The sequence below is a fragment of the Heterodontus francisci genome, chromosome 47 (genome assembly GCF_036365525.1).
Source record: "Heterodontus francisci isolate sHetFra1 chromosome 47, sHetFra1.hap1, whole genome shotgun sequence".
Taxonomy (NCBI): Eukaryota; Metazoa; Chordata; class Chondrichthyes; order Heterodontiformes; family Heterodontidae; genus Heterodontus; species Heterodontus francisci.
The window spans coordinates 9655105-9677421 of NC_090417.1; the positions used below are offsets into that span (position 1 = coordinate 9655105).

The 22317-nt window shown below is 43.1% G+C and overlaps 1 protein-coding gene across 2 annotated transcripts in view; it reads left to right on the forward strand.

Moving 5' to 3' along the window:
* Window positions 1-22317, forward strand: part of cdca2 (cell division cycle associated 2) — a 162128-nt gene that overhangs the window by 122149 nt on the left and 17662 nt on the right. The window contains exon 17 of one of the 2 annotated variants that reach the window (XR_010971162.1): window positions 19243-19282. The exons of the other annotated variant lie outside the window; for it this stretch is intronic. The gene's annotated coding sequence lies outside the window, so the exon portion shown is untranslated. Of the gene's footprint in view, window positions 1-19242; window positions 19283-22317 lie in introns of those variants that run through there. 2 annotated transcript variants of the gene reach the window in all.

The following is a 22317-nucleotide window of genomic DNA, read 5'->3' on the forward strand; positions in this document are numbered from 1 at the left end:
ACCACTTCCTCAAGAGCAAATAAGGATGGACAACAAAAGCTTGTCTTGCCAGCGATACTCAGATCCTATGAATGAATAAAAAAAATGTTCTTCAGCACATGCCACATCACTTTCTTCAGACTTTTTCAACTTTCAACAACTATAGAAAGCACCAAACACTTGTAGAATCGTAGCAACAGCCAGAAGAAATGAACCTGCAAATAACCTGTAAGTAGTTTATCCCTTTCTGTAATACTGTTGGGGACTCTTGCTGCTTCTGAAAGCATGTTAAGCTGTGCGAGGTTGAGAGGGTGTTAGCTGGAGCACTGAGTTCCAAAATGGTACCACGAACGTCAAATCAGCATTGCATGGTGATTGACATCGCAATCTGCATACTTCTGGCAGACGTTCACTACGCCTGCGCTAACACTTGCACCAATATGCCGTCCAGCATGATTCGCCCCACAGGTGTGCATGTGCACCACAGATGATATTTTGGAGTTCTAAGGGCACTCGTGATGCCTAAAAGACTGGTGCCAACGAGCCCCATTTCTCGCCCTATGTTTCTGGTTGCAGGAATGTAAAAACTGAACTGTTCTTCCGTGGTCAAACTAAGAGTTCAGCCCATCAGCACAGAATGGCAATTCCAGCACCCAGCCCTGTCACGACACATGTTGGGCATCAGCACTCTGTCACCAAAGCCAGCAACCAAACCCAACTCCCAGGTTGTGATCTTTTCTTCAGTACACCCCATCATTAAATGAATGGGATTTGTGCTGACCGTCAGACGTACATCCACTGCTTAAACTTAGAATTAAATAGTATGTCCAATCCCAGGAAATAATTCAACCAACACTTTCTGCTTCTGGTACCGTAAATTTTAGGTAAAAATATTCAGACCATGTTCAATGGTGCTGATTGTTGCCAGTGTGGATGTTAGGTGAGGACAGGGACAAGCTCAGTTATGATCCTATCTGATCTAAAGCCCATCCAGAACTCACACATAAAATATAGGCATCCAGTTGAGGTACCAGGGTTGGAGGGGGGTGTTCTGTAGAACTGCAAACCCCAGCAGCAGTCATCACTTTTCGAAGACAAAGTTCTTCGTCGACTAATGGTGACTGTGCATCTTTGCAGAGCAGAACTAGTCTTGAATCCACAAAGTCTGATGGGACCAACAGTATGCAGACTGTCGACATGGGAGGTAACACAAGCAACTATTGAAATAAATTAATTTCATTTTCACCACACAGATGATCATTAGTCTTTGAATGCAAAGAAAACAACTGAGGAGCTGTTTTACAAATCAACCTACTACCCACCCAGTACTGTCACAACCTTCCTCAAACACCTCAGAAGTCACAGTGGAGGTGGTGCAAGAGTTTAAGCGATGGAAACTTTGTAACAAATCCAAACCTACATGTCAATTCATCTCTGATGGTTGTGGAAGTGTAACAGTTATGTCGCTGGACTAATAATCCAGAGAGCATGAGTTCTAAATGTCACTCAGGCTCTTTGAGAAATTGAATTCAGTTTTAAAAAATCTAGTGCACATACCAGTTTCAGTAAAAGTGACGATGAAGTTTTTATATTGTCATTAAGAATCCATTGATCCAATTGCCTGCTTCAGAGTGGGAAACCTGCCATTCTTACCCAGTCTGACCTGTATGTGTCTCCAGTCGCTCAGTTGACTCTTAACTGCCCTCTGCAGTGGCCGAGCAAGCACCTCAGTTTTATTTATTTTTTATTTTGATTTAGAGATACAGCACTGAAACAGGCCCTTCAGCCCACCGAGTCTGTGCCGACCATTAACCACCCATTTATACTAATCCTACACTAATCCCATATTCCTACCAAACATCCGTCCCTATATTTCCCTACCACCTACCTATACTAGGGGCAATTTATAATGACCAATTTACCTATCAACCTGCAAGTCTTTTGGCTGTGGGAGGAAACCGGAGCACCCAGAGGAAACCCACGCAGACACAGGGAGAACTTGCAAACTCCACACAGGCAGTACCCAGAATTGAACCCGGGTCACTGGAGCTGTGAGACTGCGGTGCTAACCACTGCGCCACTGTTGTCTCAATCCATTTTCAGGGAAGCTAGTGATGAGTGATAAATGCTAGCATAGCCAGTGCCACCCACATTACGAGAATAAAAAGAAGACTGGCTCATGTTATACTGATCCACAAAGGCCAGAAAGGTCTCAGGACAGAACTCTAATCTGAATTTTTGGTTTTAGTTGCAATGGCAATTGGGAGCTTCGGCTGGAAGAAGGAAAATTAACTATGATTCCTGTTGCTTATCACTGTCCAGTGAGTCCTATGGGGCAAATGCATGCGTATATGTGGAGGTGCCTCCATATTGTTGATTTGTGTTCCTTGCAAAAGCAATAATTAGAATACTTGACAATTTGAGTTGTATAAAGTGAATTAACCTATAGGTTTGGATTCCTTCACTTAAACAGAGTTCAATATATCTGATTTCATTGATTACTATCTGATGAAATGCAAGCAGTTGTATGTTGAGAGCCAGGTGAGTACAGGACTGAGATTGCCTGCGATGCTATCACGGTTGATCAGGCTTACACATGAGAAGTGGCCACTTCAGCAAGGAGCTATGAAACTGTATCTCAGCAGGAGTCAGGAGCGTAGTGAAGAAAAGTATGGTGGGAAAAAAAGAAATTGATTCGAGTCCAGTGCTTCTTGCTGTCTGATTCCAGCGAACACACTCAGCCCTGTGTTGTTACTGGCAGGGCTACAGCAATATGAAGAAGGTTCTGTTGCAGCTTGGTTCTAATTATCAATGATACTTGCCACGGCCTCCCTCTCTAGCATTAAGTCAAAACTGTTAGTGGAAAATCCAAGTGCAGTCCTACTGTACCACACACACGCACACACCTGCAAGTGCCGAGCTTTGCTGACATCATCCTCTTGGAATCCAGCATTCCCAAGTGTCCTATATATATCCTGCAATGCCCACTCGCTTCCCGTGTGTGTTTAGTTTGTTAAGGCACTCATATTTCCTCTCTTGTAGTGGCTTATATTTCTGTTTTTCCTTAATTCTCTCTATTCTGAGTTATTAAATCATTTTTAATGCAGTAGTTGGAAACCTGACTGATATGAAGCAGGAACCATACATCATTGTATATGTGGGATATAAAACTGCCTGCAAGAAACTCTGTTTCCTCTTTCTTGCCAAAAGCTTCCTTTCCCCCAACTACTTTCAACCCTTTAAGCTGCCCAAGAACATATAGTACGTCAATAGTGCTCCCATACCTGAGGTGACACCTCTGTGTCAGAGCTTGAGACGATACAGCAAAAACCTTGTCAACTGACTGCTGATCCACCTCTTACCTCCAGCTTCCAAACCTCATTTCAACCTCTCTGGTCTTTTTCGGTCTGATCAACACTCAGTCATTGCTCCTATGAGCTTTCCTCTCTTAACTAACCTACAGATACACTGTTATGGCACGAGAGAGGATACAGAGGAGATTTACGAGGATGCTGCCAGGACTGGAGAATTTTAGCTATGATAAAAGATTGGATAGGCTGGGGTCATTTTCTTTTGAACAGAGAAGACTGACGATAGATGTAATTGAAGTACCTAAAATTATGAAGGGCCTAGTTAGAGTGAATAGGAAGGACCTATTTCCCTTATCAGAGAGATCAGTAAGCAGGGGGCATAGATTTAAAGTAATTAGGAGAAGGATTAGAGCAAGTTGAGGAGAATTTTTTTCCCCCAGAAGGTGGTGGGGGTTTGGAATTCACCTGAAAGGGTGGTAGAGGCAGAAACCCTCATCACATTTAAAAAGTACTTGGATATGCACTTAAAGTGTGTTCGCTACAAAGGGGCAGACCAAGAAATGGAAAGTAGAATTGGGCTGAAGAGCTGTTTCTCAGTCGGCACAGACATGAAGGGCTGAGTGACCTCCATCTGTCCTGTAAATTTGTAAAATTCTATGATTTGTCTGATTCTTCTGCCCTTTAACCTCATTCTCGTGAAACAGTCTCCTACACTAACATAGAACCTCAAAAGTGGAATTCCTTTCTTCCTTCAGTATGCACTTCCTCCTACAATCACTTTGAAGTCACCAAATTGCTACTTTTTTATTTACTGAATCCCCTCTCCTATTCTTTTTCACATTGATTATCTCCTGCACCGTGGGCCTTGGCCTTATACTCAGATTTTAAAAAAGCCTTTTCTTTCAGAACAAAATGAAGTTTTCATTTTATTTAGCCTCTGTGAAGGTCATGCTGGAAAATTCTCCAAGTATCAGATGACACATGGAGTGGAGTAAATCACACACAGGATAACACCCAGGGTGACGTGTGATAAATAGCACAATGCACAGATAGGTGTGTGTTGCGCACAGAATGTGATACACAGAATAACACGCTGGAGCGGATAACACACAGGCTGGAGTGCATTAAATACACAACAACAATAGTTTTGGAGTGTTCTGCACAGCAGAACACACAGGGTGGAACGTATTGCACACATCAATGCACACATTTTAACCCACTCATTTTAAGGTCAACAAGTTGTTTGATCTATTGAAGTACAGGAGAGGAATTTAATCTGAATGTTTAATATGAACATGTACATGCGATTGTCTCTGAGCAGTATAATCTCTGTTTTCATCATCAAAAGAATGCAGAATTACACTTTTAACTATGATATGTACCATTTCACAAACATGCATTATGATTGGGTTGATCTCACCCTGTATGGAATGCTATCTGTAATTCCTGTCACCTAATTCAAGAAAGAATTTTAATGAAATTGTCATGCAGACCCCAACCTGTCAAGAATGAGGTATATTAATTTTGTCATACAGACGTTGATTTTAAACTGTTGTTGGAGTGAAGAAATGACTTGTTTGAAGATCACCAGACAGTGGGCTGGAAGGACATTTGCATACTAAGAGACGCTGCTTGTGGAGACAAACAACTATTCCCTGCTCCAATTCACCCAAATGGATTTTGGTCACCAGACATTGAAGGTGTAAGGAAGTGCATTCCAGGACCTGCTAAGATGATGCAATCCACAAAGCCAGGGCTGGTTAAACCAGCTGGTCACATGACTAACTGGCTGGTCCAAGTTTTTTGAACTAGCCACACAAAAAGGAACAGAAGGCAGTGTGCAACTGAAGCTGGAACAAAGAAGCCGTTTTATTTCTCTTGCTTTCTCTCTCTTGCTTTCTCTCAAGCCACCGGACCCATGGAAGACACGTAAACCTCAAGAGAGAAAAGACTCTGACATCGAAACAAGTTGAAGCGTGAACTGGGCCCCAAAGAACGGCAGGTCTTACCGGCAACCAAAGACTCAACATCAAACTCAAAGGACTGTAACAACCAGATATTGCCTCAAACATTTCCCCTTTATTCTTCTACTTTTTCTGTCTCTATCTGCGTGTCTGTTTATCACGTATGCATGCTAGCGTGGTCGTGTCGTATATTCGTAGTTGTAAACTGGATTCGAGTTTAAGATTAATAAACTTCTACCTTTCTTGTTTAAATCTAAGGAAACTTGCTGATTTCTTTGCCTTACAATTGGAGCAGTGAACACAGATTCAATGAAGGGGAGCTAAAAATATGGTGTTTCTAAAATTATACCCTGTTACAGTTAAACCAAGCAAAGGCTGACAGGGAACTCCTTCACCCCTTCTCACCTGGTCGTAACAAAATGAAAAAAAAAATGAAAAATGCTCCACAGAGCAACAAAGCAATGGTGGGAGAAGCAGCATTAACGTCTCAGGTCTGTGACCTTGCATCATTCCTGTTATGAAGAAGGGTCATCGACCTGAAAAGTTAATTCTTTTTTTAAATTCATTCCAGGCCACCATTTATTGCCCATCCCTAATTTTCCTTGAGAAGGTGGTGGTGAGCTGCCTTCTTGAACTGCTGCAGTCCATGTGGGGTAGGAACACCCACAGTGCTGTTAGGAAGGAAGTTCCAGGATTTTGACCCAGCGACAGTGAAGGAACGGTGATATTGTTCCAAGTCAGGATGGTGTGTGACTTGGAGGGGAACCTGCAGGTGGTGGTGTTCCCCTGCATTTGCTGCCCTTGTCCTTCTAGTTGGTAGAGGTCGTGGGTTTGGAAGGTGCTGTCTAAGGAGCTTTGGTGCATTGCTGCAGTGCATCTTGTAGATGGTACACACTGCTGCCACTGTGCATCGGTGGTGGAGGGAGTGAATGTTTGTGGATGGGGTGCCAATCAAGCGGGCTGCTTTGTCCTGGATGGTGTCGAGCTTCTCGAGTGTTGTTGGAGCTGCACCTATCCAGGCAAGTGGAGAGTATTCCATCACACTCCTGACTTGTGCCTTGTAGATGGTGGACAGGCTTTGGGGAGTCAGGAGGTGAGTAACTCGCCACAGGATTCCTAGCCTCTGACCTGCTCTTGTTGCCATGGTATTTATATGTGTTTAGTGTTTAGTGTTTAGAGATACAGCACTGAAACAGGCCCTTCGGCCCACAGAGTCTGTGCCGACCATCAACCACCCACTGGCTACTCCAGTTCCGTTTCTGGTCAATGGTAGCCCCTAGGATGTTGACGGTGGGGGATTCAGCGATGGTAATACCATTGAATGTCAAGGGGAGATGGTTAGATTCTCTCCTGTTGGAGTTGGTCATTGCCTGGCACTTGTGTGGCGCGAATCTTACTTGCCACTTATCAGCCCAAGCCTGGATATTGTCCAGGTCTTGCTGCCTTTCTACATGGACTGCTTCAGTATCCAAATGGTGCTGAACATTATGCAATCATCAGTGAACATCCCCACTTCTGACATTATGATTTAAGGAAGATCTTTGATGAAGTAGCTGAAGATGGTTGGGCCGAGGACACTACCCTGAGGAACTCCTGCATTGATGTCCTGGAGCTCAGATGATTGACCTCCAACAACCACAACCATCTTCCTTTGCGCTAGGTATGACTCCAATCAATGGAGGGTTTCCCCCCGATTCTCATTGACCATTCCCATTCTGTTTCTCTCTGTACAGATGCTGCCAGACGTGCTGAGTAGTTCCAGCATTTTCCATTTTTATTTCAGATTTCCAGCAACTGCAGTATTTTGCTGTGGCAAAAGAATTTTAGTACCCTTCATGGGGTTCAGATGCACAACAACAAAGAATATTTTGGAGAAAAATAATTTTATTTCTGAGAAGATTGGCCTTGTTTCCTTTGGAAAAGATGAGACTTTGAGGTGATCTAATTGAAGTCTTGAAGACTTTGAACTTGAACTGTAATTCGGTTAATTCCTAAGGATACATGTCGCACCCCACGCTGGCATGCATATGCGATACGCACATGCAAATAGAGAAAGAAAAGAGCGAAAGAAAAAATAAAGTAGAGAGGTTTGAGGCAATATCAGAAGAGTTTCTCGTTACTGTGCTTCGAGCTCACTGTAATCCTTTTGTAGGTAGTTCTTGCTTTTCATTGGGGCACAGTATTCTTCTTAAACCTTGTTCACTGTAGGAGACTTTTGTCTCTTGGGGTTCATGTGTCTTCAATGGGTCTTCAGTTCCGTGTAAAGAGATGAGAGCAGACAGGAGAGAGATGTTCTCAGTCCAGGAGTCAAGAACTTTCTGAGTTCAAATTCTCTATGGCAAGTTCAAATTCAAAAAACTCCAACAACTATGTGACTAAACTGGTCTGACCGCGTCTGTTTGTGTATTTGGCCATCTTAGCAGTTATCTGGAATGCCAGCCTCTCCACCTTCAACGTCTGGTAATCAAATGTCCATTGTGGATTAAATTGAAGCAGGGAGTGGCCTCTTTGTCCTTTCCAAGTACTGTCTGTTACTATGCAAATATCTTTCCAGTCAAAGGTCTGGTGTTTTTTTAAAAAAAACAAGTTCTTTCTTTACTCCAGTTACAGTTTAAAAATTAATGTTTATCTAGTGAAATTAATGTGTCTCATTCTTGGCAGGTGGGGGCCTGCATGACACCTCCACATCCAGGGGAATGAAATGCAATTTGAAAAAAAAAGTGCATTTCATTAAAAGGTTTGAGAGAAATATAAGATACAGAAAGAAAAACCATGCATTTCTCTCGTTCATTTCCATTCATTCATCAATCTTAAAGCCTATTAGAATTGTCTTTTCTGGGTGCCAGTGCTGCTTTTAATTTCCCTTTTTTTTGGCATCCCAGTAGCCATGTGGTCCTTCGTGGAAGCTTTTCTTCAGTTTGCCCATTGCCATGACTGCCTCGGGTTTTGTTCCTGTTGAGGTAATTATTTTCCCCAGGAGAGTTAGTTGTGGACGGGTCTATCCTGTACTCTGTCTCAGTGCTTTGCTGAGTCATGCAAAGGCTTTTGCCTTCCGGGGATGGGTGGTTCCCTTTTCCCCTGACTGTGGGGGAGGATTCTTTGTAAATCTCCCCTTTGTTCTCTGGGATATTCCTGCCTGCAGTTACGTGTGCAAACTTGACTGCACGCTCCTGTGGCACTTCGACTAGTTGAGGCATCACCCTCACGGTTTCTTTGCCCTCGAGGGGTCTCTCTTTGTCTCTGCAGGTTCCTGTAAATGCTGTTAGCAACTTTGGTGGGGTGCTTCTAGAGTCTGCATTTACATTGGAGGATGTGGGGTCTGACTTTTCACATTTTGCGGGGTTTGCTGACCGGACAGTCGAAGTTTTCATCCGGGATTCCTCCCAGAATTCCTTTAACCTGCCCTCTTGGTCACTTTTTCCCCTTCTTTTTCCAAACTTTTTCCCGCCGTGTGCCTGCCTGTCCCCATTTGTTCTTGGCAGGCGATGACCCCACTAATTATGATTCAAAATCAGTTAACACTTACAAGTCCTCTTTCAACTCCAAGACTCAGCGTTACCTGAACAATGTAGAAAGGGACAAGTACATGCTGGAGCGTCTGGGATCTGGAAAAATCAGGCCAGATCAAAATGCTAACAACTGAAAAGAAGTTTGACACGACACCAGGAACACAAGCTTTAAAAAGTAGAAGTTAAGCGTCAGGCAAATCAGACAGAACTTCTTTTACATAAAGATAATTGTGGGATAAATAAGCATGAAGGCCATTAGATATTATTGTTGAAGGAACGACTTGAATTTATCTTGCACCTTTCATGACCACAGAATGTCTCAAAGCACTTTACAGCCAATGAAGTACTTTTGAATCGTAATCACTCTTGTAATGCAGGAAATATCACAAAAAGGCATTATCAACGAATTGAAGAAAGAGTTGAATGTAATTCTGAGGAGAGATGGGTTTTAGGGATGTGGTGAGAGGTGGGTAGCTGGGGTTGTGACCTTTTATACATGGCACAGTCTTGTTGGACCTGTTGGCTTTTCCTGTTTCAAAAAAAGTACATGTTATGAATTATTGGCTTGACTCAACATGCAAACTTCATACTTGGACCATTTATTAACAATTTTTGGTGTGGTCTGATTCTGGAGATGGCTTTCTGATATAAACAAAGCCATGCAACATCTGCAGTGTGTGGGAGTTCAGTATGCTAATCTTGAATTGACTTGGCTCTTGAATAGGACCCTACTCCTACAGTCACCCTCATTCTTTCTCTTGTCGAATTGTGTGGCTCACTTCAGTGCTGTTTGTTTAACGCTGTAGCTGATTATTTGGCTGTGGCCTGTATCTTAGTTTGGGAAAAACATTCAGAAAGTGCTGAGCTTTGCAGATATTTTTGTGAAACCACCATCAGTGATATAGAGGTGGGCTGCTCTCCAGGGATAGATTAGGATCAAAAACTACAGTGATGAACTCACATATCTTTAGAAGAAAATGATAAACAGAATGGCTAAATTGGTGATCTTTTGCAAATGTGTTCTGGTGGTTTGACATTTTAACATTGGGGTGGAGCTCACAAAAATTGAACCATTAGCTTACTAAGTCTGTGCTAAGAATCTTTGTCCCTTGCCATCATTCTGGGAGAGGTTTTGCTCTTAGTGTTTGGTGTAATGGAATCATAAGCCCACTTTTACAGAAAGGATTTAGAATTATAATGCAGTAAGTACAAAGAGGAAATTCTCCCCCCAATCCACTTTTCACCAAGCTTTGTTGAACCTTGTTGGGGTTCCATGGATGTTGTCTTCTTTCCCATAACTCACCCAAGAGGTCACCCTGAATGGTGAGCTGATTGTGCCTCCACTGGCACTTAGGGCAATTGTAGCACCTAAATCACTTTCGACAAATAGTTCAAACAAAATTTTCTGCCAAGCAAGTACTATTTCTGGAAAAAAAATTCAAGAGACTTAATTGTACAAACTCATTTTATTTGAAAGATCTCCATAATTTTATGACAACCAGCCCTTGACCCCTCTTGATAGAAGCAGAATCATTTGAAAGCTTGGCTTTAAAAACACAAGCCAACCTGCTAAGAAGGCATTCATTACGGCTAGAATATTACAAGATCACGTGATAAACCAAAGTGCAATTCCTCCTTCTGTTAAAGGCACAGCACCTTACAGAGCAGATCTTTGCTGGTACACACTCCCCTCTCTCTGTGAGAAGACACTACGCTCCTTTTTGCAGTTTCCTTCCTGTCTTTTCCTCCTGATTGAGCCTGATTGAGCTTTCTTGGATATGAGTCAGAAGCCTGCCGTTCATCAAAGAAATTCTTTACACAGAGGACGGTGAATATATGGAACAGAATATACAGAGGCAGCAGATATATATATATATTGCACTGGCAAATTCAAAGGGGTACTGGGTAGATATTTGACTGAGAAAGCAACTGAGGGGAATGACACAGAAAATGCATGATATTTTTGAGACTTTGTGACCAGTCAGACGCACCACAGTGATCCTGTGCATTCTGGAGTGAGACAGGGGAGCTGTGTCCGAAAGTATGACCCCGAGCTTCCGGTTGCTTGCCATTTCAACACACCCCCCTGCTCTCATGCCCACATTTCTGTCTTTGGCCTGCTGTAGTGTTCCAGTGAACATCAATGCAAGCTCGAGGAACAGCACCTCATTTTCCGGTTTGTCGCTCTACAGCCTTCCGGACTGAATATTGAGTTCAATAATTTCAGAGCATGACTGGCTCCTTTTTTATTATTATTTTATTTTGTTTTATAATTTTTTAACCATGTGTCTGCCTTAAACTGGGTTTTTTATGCTTGTACCTTTGGCTAGGGTTGTTCATTATTCTGTCATTAACACTCTGTCTGCAGTAATACTTTGTCTTTCACCATACCATTTGCACACTCTCTTTGCCTTTGCCCCATGACTTCCTTGTCAGTTAATCTCTCCGGCCCTCTGTCCTATCACACGCATTCCCTTTTGTTCTCTTCCCCCCACCCGCCACCTCTGCTTTACTTGCTTAAAAGCTGTTACATTTCTAACCTTTGCCAGTTCTGATGAAAGGTCATAGACCTGAAACATTAACTCCACTTCTCTCTCCACAGATGCTGCCAGACCTGCTGATTGTTTCCAGCACTTTCTATTTTTATTTCAGGGGAACTGTATCTCACCTATTCTTCAAACAGATGTGCCAAATACCTACCCAGTTCCCTCTTGAACTTGCTGATGCTATCGAAGTCTAGTACCTTCTTGGGCAATCACTTCTATTAATTCAGCACCCTCTGTCCGCAGTACTTAAATAGAAATTAACTGTTCACTTTCATAGAAGGAAAGGCAAACATGTTCAAACATAAAATTTCAACTTTGTGGATATCTGATTTACATTTTCAAATTTTCTGAAAAGTCAATTAAAACTGGACTACCTGAACCCTAACCCTAACGTTAACCCTGTATCTTTTCCAATTGGCATAATGTGTGACTTCACATAGTGTTGTTTGCTCCTTGCACTCATAACTACTTTATACATAACAATTAGGAGCAGGGGTAGACCACTTGAATATCCCTATGCAGTGCAGAGAAGAGGTCAGGTCTCTTCCATATAAACTGCTTGAACTGTGAGTTCTTAACTGTGGACCATTATAATACCAACCGAGGAGGCAAGTCTTAGAATAAACTGACAGTGAGACTTGCAACCTGTCTCCTTGCAACCTTTTTTTTATTCTTTCTTGGGATGTGGGCATTGGTGGCGAGGCCAGCATTTGTTGCCCATCCCGAATTGCGCTTGCAGGTGGTGGTAAGCTGCTTTCTTGAACTGCTGCAGTCTATCTGGTGTGGGTACGCCAACAGTGCTGTTAGGGAGGGAATGCCAAGATTGTGATCCAGTGACAGTGAAGGAATGGCGATATAGTTCCAAGTCAGAATGGTATGTAGCTTGGAGGTGAACCTGCAGGTGGTGGTGTTCCCTTGCATCTGCTGTCCTTGTCCTTCTAGATGGAAGAGGTCGGGTGTTTGGAAGGCTGTTGAAGGAGGTGTGGTGAGTTTCTGCAGTGCATCAGCCTATCTGATGGATTTCTCTGCCAGCCCTCTGCTCCTTATCATTTGTTTTTTGATGTCAGGTAAAGCATTTTTAAAAGCAGTTGAAATAATGTCTGCATTTGGATCTGACATGTGAGTTAGCTACATACACATTAATGTGTGACACACATGTCCCATGTACATGCAATGTCTGACATGTGCATCCTGTACATATGCACTGTCTGCATATGATGCCTAGAGACCGTACATATATTCTTTGTACAATATGGCTGACACACAAATTTTAAAGCTGTCATAAACATCAGCGGAGCTGCCCAGCATTAAAGAACATAAACCTAACTTATAGCAACATGCCTCAGCAAGAGCATCACAGGCCCAGATTTTGCTGCGACAGGGATTTTTGTGGCTTGCAGCTCAAAAGATGTTTGCCCTGCAAGTTTCTGGAAGTGTGAGCTGGTAATGTCGTGGCGAGGACAACGGGGCATATGGGATCTCAGTGAACAATGGGACCAACATTGTATCTCATTAACCAATGAGATTTATGGACTGAGAAAGAAATAGGAATGATGGAGACAGAAATAGGGTGAATTAGGATCAAATCGGAGACAGTTAGGAAAAGTAAGGAAAAATGTAAAATTTTAAAGTTCGCGAACAACAGCTTACTTCACCTGCAGGAATGAGACTCCAAGATTGGTGGAATGGGTGAACAAGTGGCAGATGAAGTTTGATGCAGAGAAATGTGAAGTGATTCATTTTGGTAGGAAAAATATAGAGAAACAATATAAAATAAAGGGTACAACTGTAAAGTGGGTGCAGGAGCAGAGGGTGTAAAGATGCATAAATCTTTGAAGATGGCAGGACAGGTTGAGAGAGTGGTATCCTAGCCTTTATTAATAGGGGCATAGAGTACAAGAACAAGGAAAAATGAACAGGTTTTCTTGTATTCTCCTGTTTTTTTTCTCTATGGTGCCAGAAACAAAAGAGGTGGCCACATTTAATGCTAAGGAGTTTGTAAAGCAGGGAGAAATTTCCCATGATAAGTTAAACAAATTAAGTGTTGAAGATTTAAAAAGCTTAGATACAGAGGTAGGAATCACTTTCAGACAAAAAACAAAAAAAGCTGAACGAGTGAAAAGTCTAGCTAACCATTTTAAACTGACCCCTGAACTGGAAGAGGACGGCATGGAACTAGAGACTGAAAAAGTCATTCCAGCTAGAAACCAGTTGCAGAGGAAAAGGTAAGAGAGGAAAGAGAATTTCAGTTGAAACAAGAGGAAATACAATTGCAAAGGGTTGAGTTACAGAGGCGGCAAACGTAAAATGAAAATGCTACCAGCCACTCAAACCTTATCCCCAATTCAGAGCAAAATTTTGATGTGCTGAGACACTCAAGACTTGAAACAAACTTGAATGAGGAGGAGGTTGTGTCATATTTTATCTCATTTGAGAAAATAGCTACTAGGCTAAAATGGCTGAAAATATTTTGGACTCTCCTCTGACAAGGTGAGTTTGCGGGTAGAGCTCGTGAAGTTTTTTTTCCCTGTTATTGAAAGAAAGTTCCTCTAAAACAAACTATAACTGCAATTCTAAATGCATATGAACTGGTACAGGAAGCATATAGACAAAAATTCTGATACACCCAGAAAAAACCCGCACATACTTACATAGAATCATGGAAAGTTTAAGGCACAGAAAGAGGCCATTTGGCCCATCGTGTCTATGCCGGCCGAAAAATGATCCACTATTCTTATCCGAAATGCGTTAGACATAGCGGTGTGCGCTTTAAACATGGTGTTACTGTGGCAGCAGAATTTGGACCATAATATTCACAGAGTGCTCCCCTTTTAAAGGAAGCTGAAGGGGTGGCAGTGTTTTCTTAGCACGGACTCTCTGTTTCTTTAACAATGTGCTTCCAGTTAATTGATCTTTTTGAAAGGTCCAGGCTCATGATGCGCATCTGGTTCTCTTAGCAGTAAGGAGAGTGTGACCACCAGTTATTCGGTGCTGATTACTTTCACACTCATTTTAACTATTATGTTTGTTGACCAATGCTGTGCCTGGGCTACGTTGGAAGGGTACAGGCAAGCCCCAAAATTGAGATACTTTGCTCATGGCACAGAGCAATGTTCAACAGGAGCACAAATTGGAAGATGAGACTCAGATGTTGGCATGCCCATTTGCAGTGCTCCCAATTTCCCAACGAATAAACCCAATGGCCACAAAATTCTTAGAACTGTACACCATACTCACTGACCTCCAGGCCTGATTCTACGATTTGCACTAAGATAACTGAAGTATATTATTACAGCCTTTTGCTGCTCCGGTTCATCCTTTGCTCTGCACAGTACTAACGAAAAACTGACTTGTAAGCTGAAGGTTTCAGTGAAAAGGGCCTGGCTCAATAGCTCCATTATGTGGCTAAAGAAGCAAACAGCACAGCGAACGAAATCTGCCAATGCTGAAGGTGCACAGCTGAGAAGTGGAAGGCAGGCCAATGCTTTGGATCAGTGAGGAGATTTTTAATTGGTGCTATGCAGAGCCTCCAATGCCAGTTCAGCTACACAAGTTCTGTTGCTATAAACGAATTTGACATTGCATTGATGCAAAATGTTCAAACCAGAATAAATTTGGATTTTTCCTTGACTGTGAAACCTCCTCCAGGGGGTGGTCTTTCACCACCTCAGACCTGCTACAAAGCAACATTTTAAGCGTCATATAAGGATTTTTTGTTGGCCAATTTCCTTCCATCCTCTCCAGAGAAGGTGCTGATTTCTTCCCGAAGTACTGTTCCAGAGGTGCTGGCAGCCCTCACTGCCCCCTATCCAAATAGCTACTTTGCATACATGAAGAGAAAGAGCATTGGCAGAGTATACTTGGGAGCAGCACAGCTGAGTCTGATCTTGTCCCACCCAAAATCTGCCTGTAGAACTTTCCAGCATAGGTCACTGGACAGCAATCGGCAGCAGAAATCCCAGTTCTTCTTTTCCCTCTCCATCTCAAAGGTACCAAGGCCAATTCTGAAACCTGTACTGCTGCCTCAGCTCAGATCAGTTAACTCAGCACAGACCTGAAAATTTGCCGGTCTGTGCGGCAGTACCACAGCAGGTGGTGAATTTACCAAACTGAGCCACAGAGGGGTCAATGTAAACTTTTCAACTTTAAGTCTAATGTTAAAGGAGGGCTGTCATCTGTTTTCCACATATTTGAAAGTTTCACCAGCATTTCTGGTGACCGGTGGGCAGAGCTCTGCGGATGGGTGCAAGTAAACCTCGCACTCAGATTATTTCAGATTGGAGAGTGGCACAGAGCCTGCACTCAGTTAAATGGATTACAGATCAGCTGTGATTTAATTGAATGGCGGAACAGGATGGAGTAGTTGAATTGCTTCTTCCTGTTCTTATGTGTCTCGGGGCAAATTTACATCAATATTTTTTTGGTTATTGATGAAAATGTATTGGCACAGCTCGGATGGCAAAGCTGTGTGTTGCTGAGCCACAAAAAACAGAAGGTCCCACGGTCTGGGTTAGGCTAGCCAGCATAGCATTTGAGATGCTACAACTGGGGAAAGAAATTGGCGTTCTGTTACACAGGCTCTGGTACTTCACCCAAATAACCATTTTTCCGGTCGGAGCCTATTAACCAAGTGAGGATCGAGACAAACACAATATTGACTTCATACTTTCCATCAGGAGCCAATGATGAAAATTCATGAAGGACAATAGATTGTGGAATTATGTTGCATTTACAGTACGGAAAGTCCTCATCAGAGAACTCCTCTTTGCTGACCATGCTGCTTTAACATCTCACACTGAAGAGTGCCTGCAGAGTCTCATCGACAGGTTTGCGTCTGCCTGCAATGAATTTGGCCTAACCATCAGCCTCAAGAAAACGAACATCATGGGGCAGGACGTCAGAAATGCTCCATCCATCAATATTGGCGACCACGCTCTGGAAGTGGTTCAAGGGTTCACCTACCTAGGCTCAACTATCACCAGTAACCTGTCTCTAGATGCAGAAATCAACAAGCGCATGGGTAAGGCTTCCACTGCTATGTCCAGACTGGCCAAGAGAGTGTGGGAAAATGGCGCACTGACACGGAACACAAAAGTCCGAGTGTATCAGGCCTGTGTCCTCAGTACTTTGCTCTACGGCAGCGAGGCCTGGACAACGTATGCCAGCCAAGAGCGACGTCTCAATTCATTCCATCTTCGCTGCCTTCGGAGAATACTTGGCATCAGGTGGCAGGACTATATCTCCAACACAGAAGTCCTCGAAGCGGCCAACACCCCCAGCTTATACACACTACTGAGTCAGCGGCGCTTGAGATGGCTTGGCCATGTGAGCCGCATGGAAGATGGCAGGATCCCCAAAGACACATTGTACAGCGAGCTTGCCACTGGTATCAGACCCACCGGCCGTCCATGTCTCCGCTATAAAGACGTCTGCAAACGCGACATGAAATCGTGTGACATTGATCACAAGTCGTGGGAGTCAGTTGCCAGCATTCGCCAGAGCTGGCGGGCAGCAATAAAGACAGGGCTAAATTGTGGCGAGTCGAAGAGACTTAGTAGTTGGCAGGAAAAAAGACAGAGGCGCAAGGGGAGAGCCAACTGTGCAACAGCCCCAACAAACAAATTTCTCTGCAGCACCTGTGGAAGAGCCTGTCACTCCAGAATTGGCCTTTATAGCCACTCCAGGCGCTGCTCCACAAACCACTGACCACCTCCAGGCGCTTATCCATTGTCTCTCGAGATAAGGAGGCCCAAAAGAAGAGACAGCACAGAAACAGGCCATTTGGCCCAATAGGTCCATGCTGGTATTTCTGCTCCACACAGACTTCCTCTCACCTTTCTTCATCTAACCCCATCAAGTTATTCTTCATTTCCTTTCTCACTCATGTACATATCTAGCTTCCCCTTAAATGCACCTGGATTCATTCCCACAGCCCAACCTGACAGCACGATAGTCTTCTGTCTCAGCTCTATGAATTCTACATGAAATGAGTTTAATCAGTTCTCAATCCAGTTCCGAGTGAGCACTTAAAATAGAACTTGACAAGGGAGCATACTTCGGTAGCCCATCTTGCTTTTCGGAACCTATGACCCCAATCTTTTTTTTTTTCCCCATAAATCCACATTGGGCAAACAGAAACTCTGCAGCCAGGCGTCAGTTTCTCAGTGTGAGTAGAAAACTCTTCAAGATGGCTCTGGGTTTCCTTGAGCGACAGACACTGAGCTGACCAAGAGAAACCTGCTAAAATGATATTTGAGGGTCAGTGAGGCAGACCAGCCCAAGCAGCTGCAACAACCAACTATTTTCTACACTGTGGCAAATTATCTGAAAAATGGAACCCTTCCATAGTTTGCTGGGTTTTTTTTTCACTCTTGTGGGCACAGAGGAAGAAAGAAAGGAAATTCATTGAGGAAGTAAAGACAAAAAATTGTGGATTGTACAGGAAAAGTCTGATTATGATCCGGAACGCTGGAATTGTATCAGTGTCAGTGCTGGGAACTTCGCCAACCAGTCGAAAATTTTAAATAAATTCAGTCTGACAACAGTTATGCTTCTTTGTTTTTGATCCCTCCCTGCATTTTTCCTCTGCCTCTGACTCAACCCTTATCTCTGACCTATCAGACTGTTTGTCCCTCTTTCTCCCATCTCAAAGTGTGTTGTCTCCCAACCTTTTTTGTATTTTTTCCCAATCCCAGTTCCACATTTCTGGTCACATGACAGTTTTACAAATAACTGATTTGCTCTATCGATTGTGACTGGGTGCCTGACTGAGGGGTCTTGCAATGAGTCTGTCTCCTTTCTGTCTAAACTTTTTTTTCAAAATGTGAACCTGAGTGGAGCCCCAAAGTCACTTATTGCAAGCATGATCATTGTTGAAAACAAGAAACAAGGAGGTAAATCGAGTTGGGTGACACTAAAAGCCTGTTTTAAAAAAGACTGCAAGTTGTGGGAAGGATGAGAAATTGCACAGTTAACTTCAATGCCTTAGGTTGCATAAGGTGTTGCACAGTTTTGAGGTCCCTGGGGAAGAAGAAGAATACGAAATAAGGAATCTTGATTTCACCACAAGGAGGAGCAAGAGCCTGTTACAATCGAGGAAAGCTTAGAGGAGCAATGACCTTATTGGCATTGGTAATATCAAGAGAGAGGAACAAGGATGAGATTGAAACGGGGGCTGACCCACTGCGGGTTGGCCTCCCATGTTCTATCTTCCATAAATTCCAGATCGTCCAAAACTCTGTTGCCCGAGTCCTAACTCACACAATGTCCTGTTCACCCAATCACCGATGTGGTCACAAACCTACATTGGCTCCCGGTTAAGCAATGCCTCGATTTTAAAATCCTCATCTTTGCATTCAAATCCCTTCATGGCCTCTCCCCTCCCTATCTCTGTAACCTCCTCCAGCCCTACAACCCTCCGAGATAACTGCAGTCCTCCAGTTCTGACATCTTGAGCATCCTCGATTTTAAACTGTTTATGATTGGTGGTCCTAAGCTCTGGAATTCCCTCCTTAGAACTTACCTCTTCGACCAAGCTTTTGGTTATAGCCCAAGGATCTTTAGCTGTAACACGTGTCAAATTATAGGAGCTAGATAATTGCAAATTGTTGTTGTTGAGGTGAAAAGGGATAGCCGGTCAGGCAAGAGGCTGTTTCATGTATTTTGGTGCAAGATAGTGGGAAAGATGCAAAAAGAGGTTCCCAGAACTGGGAAGAGTCTTTCGGTGTTGGGTAGATTTGGGACTTTGTAGAGTTAAGAGTTTTTGCAAGAATTTGCAATGCTCATTTATCTCCTGTTGGTGTCCATGTCTTAATTCTAATTCACCCCCTCAGCAGGCTGAAATTTGATTTTCATTTTCACATTCCCATTCGATTCAAAGGATAAATACCAGCAAGAGCAGACTGATCATTGAACACTTTATGTCTTTCCCTAGATCCTTTGGGCGTGCCACTAATTGTAAACAACATTGATACCTAAAATACAGATTTTACAGCCAGAACGTACTGGCATATCTGACAATGAAATGTTGTACAAAACTCAAAGCACTCGTAAGAACATAAGAAATAGGAACTGGAGCCGACCACATGGACCGTCAAACCTGTTCCACCATTGAAAAAGATCATGGCTGATCTTCGACCGCAATTCCACTTTCCCGTTCGATCCCTTGATTCCCTTAGAGTCGAAAGATCTATCAATCTCAGCCTTGAAAGTACTTAATGACTGAATATCCACAGCCCAATGGGGGTAGAGTATTCCAAGGATTAACAACTCACCGACGGAAGAAATTTGCCCTCATCTCAGTTCCAAATGGTCAACCTGTTAACTTGAGACTATGTCCCCTAATTCTATACTCTTCAACAAGGGGAAATAGCCTTTTATGATCAACATTATCAAGCCCTCTCAGAATCTTCTACATTTCAATGAGCTCACCTGTAATTCTTCTAAACTCCAGAGACTATTGGCCAATTCTACTCAATCACTCCTCAAAGGGAAACCGTCTCATCTCAGGGATCAATCAAGTGAAGTTAGTTTAGTCTAATTTGGTTAATCAATCTAGTACTCTTTAGTAAGTCAAATGCAGGCATGATTGAGAGGCATGAACTTCACCAGGGATTGTTGATATGATATGTTTCTATGTTCTCTGTTTGTTTACATATTGATAATTGTTAAAAGAAAGCATTTTTAAAAATACCATTTTTACAAGTTGTGTTGGCTTCTCTCTTCCATTGCCTCCTACCTATGTCCCACCACAGTTATCATTCGACACTTAACCTGTACAAATGCAAGAAAGAGAGAACTTGCATTTATAGTGTTTTTCATGACCTTATTATGTCCCAAATCACTTCACAGAAAAGGAAGTAATTTTGAAATGTAGTCATTGTTGTAATGTAAGGAAATACACGGCCAATTTTCATGCCCCGATCTAAGATTTTGAGTTGCCAGCTGTGTTGCATTACACAAGACAAAACCGCACAATATTCATACAGCGCCTGGTAGAGTACAGGTGTGCCAATCATGCCTGTGCTTGATTTATTATCAGGCGCTTTGGGTAATGAAATTGCCAGACATCACATACGTTCTTGCTGTAAAATCTGTGTTTTAGTTGCCAATTGTTGTTCACAGATGTAAAGGAGTTCAAAATGGTCAAAAGATTTTGGGAAAGGCCTCAATTACTCAATGATGACCTCTCTGCAGCAAATATTCCATGGGCCACAGAGCTGACCAGTTATTTCCTTTCTTGTCTCCAAACTGGCTGCTGTGTTTCCAGCATTACAACAGTGACTGCACTTCGAAAAGTATCTTATTGGCTATTTGGGATGCCCTAAGATTGTGAAAGACTGTAATGCTTTCATTAGTTTTCTTCTCTGTTTTTCCCTGTCATTTTCTTTGCATCCATTTTAATGTGTTCTTGTTTGTCTCTTGAAGTATGCTTTGAGAGAAAGTGCTACGGAGGCAAGGCTAGTCCAGCAACCCTTGCAACAGTGAAAGCCCTCTATTACATGGTCGTTTAGTTTTCATTAGAGGGCTTTCACTAATGCTGAGCTTGCTAGGATTGTCCTGCCTATATAGAAACATGGAAAATAGGAGCAGGAAAAGGCCATTTGGCCCTTCGAGCCTGCTCCGCCATTCATTATGTTCATGGCTGATCATCCAACTCAGTATCCTGTTCCCGCTTTCGCCCCATACCTTTTGATCCCTTTAAACCCAAGAGCTATATCTAACTCCTTTTGGAAAACATACAATGTTTTGGCCTCAACTGCTTTCTGTGGTAGCGAATTCCACAGGCTCACCACTCTCTGGGTGAAGAAATTTCTCCTCATCTCAATCCTGAAAGGTTTACCCCCTATCCTTAGACTATGACCTCTGGTTCTGGACTCCCCCACCATCGGGAACATCCTTCCTGCATCTACCTACATCGTGCTGTCCTGTGTGAGAGAACAAGAAAAATGCTGGGAATTGTTGACGTACGTCGGCATGAGATTGTACAAAAGGGAGGTTTGAATTTCATGTACGGGAGTCATCCTGACTCTGAGGCAGACTTGCGAAGTAGTTGTACAGTGTGCAGTTTTTGGAACCAGGGTTCCATCCCTCCTGCATACACACAACTGGTTTTCAACTGGACAAATCATGAACTCAATTTGCTGTCTGGTGTAAAGGTTTAGGGAGGGACTTCGAAAGCTTCAGGCTTCGTCAGCTGAAAGCATGTCCACCAATGGTGCAGCGATTAAAATTGGGGATGGGCAAGAGGCCAGAATTGGAGTGTGCATGGATCTCGGAGGGTTCTAGTGCTGGAAGAGGTTACAAAGATAGGGAGAGTAGATCAAAAGGAGCAATTTCATGGTCCCCTGTATGGCTCAGTGGCTAAATTCAGAGACACAAGCATGTGTAAAGGATGGACTGTGGACATCCTATGTAATTATGGGATTTGGAACCGAATCAACGTCCAGAAAAGTGGTGGCATAATCCCCAGTGTTTTATCTCTCGGTAAAGACATCACCCTTTGTGAACCGTACAGAGCAGGAAAGTCGTAATTTCCATCACAATTTGTGCTGGGTTAGCCAGTCGAAGTTGGAGCTGCAGTATGGGCTCTCCAGCTGGCCTTGATGCCCCTCTGAAAGGGATAGAAAAAAGAAATCAGCGAGATCGCTGCTCCTAATCTCTGTCCACTGACCCACTGCTGGATAAGTGAACACGTGGTTATCAGGCGAGAGCAGGATCAGGTTCAGTTGTGAACCCCGACCAAGGTTAAATAAGAACATAACCTAAGAAATAGGAGCAGGAGTCGACCAGTGGCCCCTTAAGCCTGTTTTGCCACTCAATAAGATCATGTCTGATCTGATTGTGGCCTTGACCTCACTTTTCTGCCTGTCCCCCACAACCCTTTACTCTCTTATAGATCAAAAATCTGTCGAGCTCAGCCTTGAATATATTCAATGACTCAGCCTCCACTGCTCTCTGGAGTAGAGAATTCCAAGAGAGGAAATTCCTCCTCATTTCCATCATAACT